Source organism: Squalius cephalus (assembly GCF_949319135.1).
Source record: "Squalius cephalus genome assembly, chromosome: 9".
NCBI classification, from domain to species: domain Eukaryota; kingdom Metazoa; phylum Chordata; class Actinopteri; order Cypriniformes; family Leuciscidae; genus Squalius; species Squalius cephalus.
The window spans coordinates 44151263-44158416 of NC_137130.1; positions in this window are offsets into that span (position 1 = coordinate 44151263).

The following is a 7154-nucleotide window of genomic DNA, read 5'->3' on the forward strand; positions in this document are numbered from 1 at the left end:
CCCAGAGATGCATTTCACTAGAGCTGTCAATTTTACCCTCACTCTCCAAAAGCAGGAACAAGGTGTAGTAAGTATTAGTGATGCCCCGCCAAACATCACCCCACAGTCTCTCAATCCTCTGATTGTGCGTGCTCCTTCCTCTCAGAGCACTTCCTCTGTTTGTGCCCCGGAAAACGTTCATAAAAAGACACACTGCGTTGTTCTCACCTCCATTATCACAACGAACTCTAGAAGGTAGTCTGTGTTTTCCAATAGCCTCTACAAAACTATCAAAAACAGTGTTGCTCCGATTATTGTCAGAAGCCTTCAAGAAAACAACAAGTCTGCTGTAACCATCAATTCCACCGTGTATGACAATTCGCCACCTTAAAAAAAGGACATGAGGACAGGATTATTTGAAAAAACATACAGTAGCATATATAAAATTATAACATTATGTGACATACTGGCTGTCATCTGTACTACATTTACATTTATTAATTTAGCCGACACTTTTAGGAGCTACCATGTTACTAGGAGAATTATAGCTGTACTAGATTTGTTTGTATTTGAACATATCTGTGATATCACAGGAATATACTTCAAAAAGACTCTAACATATCTTAATAAATAATAAAAGCCAAAAATATGTAAAATGTATTTTAGGTTTTAACACATGCTATTTTATCTCTGTAACCTAAGAGAAAAAATTAATAATACCTGATTAACTTGTGGTTGCCATCCAAATGCCATAATGAGTTTGGGCCTGCAACTCGATAAATTCTTCGGTGTAGTCTGCGCGTGGTGACCCTCTGGGCTGCTCCTATTGGATTGGTCCTGATCAAACTTTGTCGCACTCTGTGCCGCTGCACTACAATCCCCTGACCTGCCAGATGAGCTCTCACTGCTTCTGCCCCAAGCTCATCGTTGCCTCCAACTACTTCTCTGACCAGGTTATCAAGATCAGAGTCTGATAGATTGCTGTATCTGTCTCTAAGTGAAATGTTGTACTTCCTGTTAACAGAAAAAAGCACATAAGAGACACAATGGAATATTTTTTTTTGTTAAATATCAAGTGAATAATGTACCCAATCCAACTCAAATACAAGGGTAGCATCTTTTACATCTGAGAAAAGTAACCTCACCTTAAACGTCGCTTTACAGTTTTTTTCGATACTCCCAAGATTTCGCCCATCTGTTTTGTTGAAAAATTATATTCCAGCAGAAAACGCAACTGCTCCTGTGTAATGGAATATTGTGGTCGACCAGAGAAACCCCTCACCAATGGAGCACTGTAAGCCTGGGGAACTAAAGTTAACAGAAGAATAAAATGAATTATAACACAAAACATTATATTAAAATTACAGTCAATCTGACTATTTAGAGCATACCTTGCGGTTGAGGCAATGTTTCCAGAATATCCATGAATTCAGACAGACTATTCAGGATACTATTTGCCGTTTCTTGATCAAGTAGTCGCACTCTAGACCATGACACACTTCTGGCCATTGTCTGCATTCTGTAATTCATAAACATAACTAGATGTAGTAAAACTTGCAATCTTTATGTTGGCTTGAGAAAGAGAGAGAGGGAGACATAGACCACAACCAGGAAATAACCATGCAATAAAATGTATGTGTTTTAAACATGGTTTCTGAAGCTAAACGTTACCATGCAGCATGCAAATATAACGTTAATACAGTTTTTAAACGTGGCTTCTTGTCCCCAGTTTATGGTAACACAGAACGTTTAACATAATTTTGACATAAAAAACACTGTTGTTGTAAGGCATGGCATTTATCTTCTATTATTTAATTTAGCATTTCAAGTTGCTGGAAGTCAGCCATCTTGTAACGTTAAATGTAATATGTTTTGGACATACCTGGTTATGATGATATTCAAATCATCCCTCGTGTTATAAGAGGATGCCAATTGAACGCAGTCTGTAAAGGTTCTTTGGCAGTTTAATAAAAAATTTCTAAGAGCCATCGTTACCGGAGACTAAAAAGCCTGCATGAGTGCAAACGGGATGAGAATGAGATGCCACAGCATGACACCAGCATGACACAGCACTGACATCACAACCAACGTATAAATGCATCATTGACTCTAAAGTTTTACGCTTGCCTGTGTACATGCCAACGTAAAATTACGATCTCATTCACGAACAAATGTTACGTGTGACGTTTGCATAGGTATTTGCTTACCTAACAGCACATCATCCCTCACGGAAAGAAATGTCGTCTGATGTTTATACATGTATAGGGACATCCCGCGTGACGTCACGCCATTTGGAGCAGCCATTTTGACGGAATAGAAAATGCTAAACCGCCGGTGATACTCATAGACAGTATAAACAGAGACGGGCTCTGGTATAAACTACATTGATCCTGCAGCTCGTCGCGATATTCTATCATGCCCGAGCGATGCTGTGCAGTTGGATGCGATCAGATACGTGATCATACAAAAGGAATAGGCCTATCTTTATACTGTATCCCGAAAGAAACAAAACGGAGAAACAAGTGGTTGGCGGCAATATACAGGCAAAACGCTGATGGTGGTGCTTGGCTTCCAACTGTTTGTGATATAAGGTAACTTACAAGAAGAAAAATGTAAAAAATAATAAAAGTGCATGTAAAATATACAATAAAGTTGAGATGAAATTATACAAGGTTACTTGACTTTTTACGTCTATTCAGTTTTTGTAACATGTCCATGACAACCGATAGCCTGCTTTTGTATGCTTTTAATGAAGCTCTGGTGTAGCGTGATGGGAAGTGAATAAGGTAACGTCAGCTGTAAATGTCACCGAACTCAATGTCAGGAAGTTTTTCTACACATTAAATGCCTGTAAAAAGAACTTGCGGTGCTTCATATGGATCTATGATTCCTATCTTCCTCTTCACTGTAAACCCAAACAGTATAACTAACTTAAAATGGAAAGTACCTGTTACTCAAAATGTGCCAAAAAGTTTAGCTAACTATTATTTTTCAGTTTATTCAACATCTATCAGAGATTTAAGTTAACAGTAATAGTTTTTTTGAGTTTTTACAACTACACTAAAGTTAAGAGTTTAGGGAACTTGAAAAATAGATTCAACCATAATCAAATACTTTAATGTCAAACATACGTCCTCTAGTGGCGTAAAAAAAAAAAAAAAAAAAAAAGTGACGTCATCGCTGAACATGCACTCACCACTCAGACGTATTCCAAACAGATGCACAGAAGTTCGCGCTCTGAGGGCGAACTGTTTGGATGGCTACAAACAGATGCAAGTATTCAGCGGTTTCAAATAATGTTGCCGTCTAGTTGGTATCAGCTACACTAACACCCACGTTAGGTTTTCCATGTTTCAAAATATTTAGAATAGAGCTACCAGTTAAAAGTGTACAAACAAAATTTCTCTAACGTTAGGATTTTAAATGATGCAGCGTACATGAACATTTTTAAATCATATTAAGTCGTGTATTTTTTCTATACGTGAAGTAAGCTGCAGGTTATCTGGTGAAAGTTCGTGTTCTATCTCTTTTCTTTGTGTTATGGATAGTTTTCTTCGACGTTTTGAAGCATAAAAGTAGTCTGAACTTAACAGGCCTGTCCGGTCCACCTGTCCACGCTGTTCCCGGCCATTTCAGTTCCCAAGGTGAGACACTAACATTTTTGCTACATAATCCTTACACGAACATAGATTTTGTTTAATGAAAATTGCCCGGTTGACGCTAAATGTTGACGTAAATCTGAAGTTAAAGGTTATTTCATTGGCATTATGTGTTTAGGATTGTCACTGCCAGTTGAAATTCATGTTGTTGTTTTTTTGGATAGTGATAGATAAGGTTGTCTTTTGTTTGGATGCATACTTTTTGTGAAAATTAAATGATGCAGCGCACATGCAGTAGGCTACGTTAGGCCTTTCTTTTTTTTTTTTTTTAAGTCGTTTATCTTTCTATACGTAAAGTAAGCTGCAGGTTATTTGATGAAAATACGTGTTCAATCTGTTTTCTTTGTGTTACGGGTAGTTTTCTTCGACGATTCGGTGCATAAAAGTCGTCTGAACCTAATAGGCCTGTCCAGTCCATGTTCCCGCAAATCTAGGTCCTAAGGTGAGACAAGAACCTTCTTGTAAATATAATCTTATTAGACTAACATTAATAAATTGGTAATGAAAATTGCCTCACTGATGGAAGTTTTGTAAATTTGAAGTTAAATGTTATTTCATCTGAATTAGCCCTAGGCCTAGCCTATAGGGATCTCCCAGTCACGTGACCCCTAGCCGTGTGTCAGCCATTTTGACGGTATACATCCGTCAGCTACTCACATTGGCTATACTGTCTATGGACTGTCTAATGGCAATAGATCTATTATTAGGGGTGGGTAATATATTAGGGAGTATATTATTATACTAATAATATAATTATTAGTATAATTGTTTTATAATTAGCCTAAATATTGCAATACTTTGCGCTACAGTATTGATATAATTGCGTGCGCAAAATATCTCGATACTGAACAGAATCGAGTTTTCCTCCACCACTATTATTAGCTTCAGCTAACTCTTCACGTCATGTCATCGCACTTATTAGCATCACACAAATATATATCAAGTATACAAGAGGAAGATAGGAATCATAGATCCATATGAAGCACCGCAAGTTCTTTTTACAGGCATTTAATGTGTAGAAAAACTTCCTGACATTGAGTTCGGTGACATTTACAGCTGACGTTACCTTATTCACTTCCCATCACGCTACACCAGAGCTTCATTAAAAGCATACAAAAGCAGGCTATCGGTTGTCATGGACATGTTACAAAAACTGAATAGACGTAAAAAGTCAAGTAACCTTGTCTAATTTCATCTCAACTTTATTGTATATTTTACATGCACTTTTATTATTTGTTACATTTTTCTTCTTGTACCTTATATCACAAACAGTTGGAAGCCAAGCACCACCATCAGCGTTTTGCCTGTATATTGCCGCCAACACTTGTTTCTCCGTTTTGTTTCTTTCGGGATACGGTATAAAGATAGGCCTATTCCTTTAGTATGATCACGTATCTGATCGCATCCAACTGCACAGCATCGCTCGGGCATGATAGAATATCGCGACGAGCTGCAGGATCAATGTAGTTTATACCAGAGCCCGTCTCTGTTTATACTGTCTATGAGTATCACCGGCGGTTTAGCATTTTCTATTCCGTCAAAATGGCTGCTCCAAATGGCGTGACGTCACGCGGGATGTCCCTATATGTTTTAGGATTGTCACTGCCTGTTAAAATTCTAAATTTCTTTTAAAAAGCGACAAATAAGGTTGTCTTTTATTTGAAAGATTGTTACAAAAAAGGATATTAAATGATGCAGTGCATATGCAGTCTTACAGTATGGCCTTTCTGAAAATGTGTGTATTTTTGTATAGGTGGAGTCAGCTGCAGATCATTTGATGAAAATAATTTTTCTTTGTGTTATCATTTCTTCGACCTTTTGATGCACAGGCCTATTGAGTCCACGTTCTTCCTATTGCAGATCCTAAGGTGAGACACACATTCTTGCAAATATAATTCTATTACAAAATATAAAAATTTGTAACCCCCCCCCAAAAATGTGCTACTGAATTAAATGTTTATTTATTGCATCTGAAGTTTAGGTTTCATTTAAATTATTTTTTATTTTTAGGATCTCTGTCGAGCAAGTTAAAAGTTAGTTACAAAAATTGGGACAACTTCCAGGTAAATTTGTCTAAGATTTTTGTTTGGTGAATTAGAGGGATGGCTTGGGACTGTAAGCTGTGTACAGCCTCATTTCAATCCAGAACACACTTGCTCACACACATTCGATTGGAGCATAGTCATTATTCAAAAGTTAGTCCGTTGCCATGTTTACATGAAGACTGTGCATGTTCATTTTACTCATTTAATGCCCTGAAAACCCATTTATCTCGATATCACATAGGAGACAGTATTACACAAGAGGCTCAAAATCTGGAACCTTTAGTTTTTATCTGTCCAATTTGTTTATTTAAGCAGCCGTTCTCAGACACCACTCTCTTCAGGCACCTGAGAGTCCATTTAAAAAGCCATGAAGTGGTTGAATGTCCATACAAGAATTGCCAATTTAAAAGTAATGTGTACTCGTCATTTAATTCACACAAGAGCAAGAACCACCAATTTCATTCCACCTCAGATTATAAAGATGGTCTAATAGTCAGTCAGGAATCAGATGTACCACAGTGCTCTCATGCTACAGCATCTGACACTACAGAAAATGAACCTGGCCCAAGTAATGACAGCCTTGATGTAGCAGAGATGCAGTGTGATATTGACAAGTTGAGATGTCAATTAAAATGTAATTTGTCCTCATTATTTTTGAAGATGCAAAGCATCCTCCATGTCTCGGACACAGCTTCACAGGAAATCATTCAACACTTGAATGAGATATTTTCCTTATCAAAGCCAATAGTAAAAGAGACCTTAACAGAGACACTTCAGAAACATAACTTGGCTGTTTCTAGTTCTGTTCTGGACGAACTAACGGAGGCTGTTATGGACTGCAATGTTGTAGTTAAAGCCACGTCAAAAGGCTCAGATTTGTCTACTGCAAAGCGCAGAAAAGTCTTTGTCGAAAAAAATTACCCTCTGGTAAAACCTGTTCAGTATGACTTGGAGATGTCAGGGAAAAACATGGTTTATGTGCCTATTCTTAGAATGATTCAGGAGCTGTTCAAAAACACAGATATTCTTCACAAACTCCAGGAGTCTGTTAGTTTACCTGGTCACTATACATCCTGCTGTGATGGTTCATATTTTCAAACTAACACATTGCTTTCATCAGGAGAGTTCAGTCTGCCACTCCAACTATACATTGATGATTTAGAAATAGCAAACCCACTTGGAACATCAAAAAAAATCCACAAACTATGTGCTGTTTATTGGGTCTTTGCCAGCCTTCCCAGTAAGTATCGCTCAGCCTTGCATACAATTCAGCTGGCACTTCTATGTAAAGTAGCTGACCTTAAAAAGAGTGGGTATAAAGCTGTGTTCTCTCCACTGTTGAAAGACATTAGCATTCTTGAGGAAGAAGGTGTGTTTATTGAGTCATTAGGGCAGAATGTTAAAGGAACTGTCTTTTGCGTGTCTGCAGACAATCTTGCAGCACACGGATTGGGAGGCTTCACAGAATCAT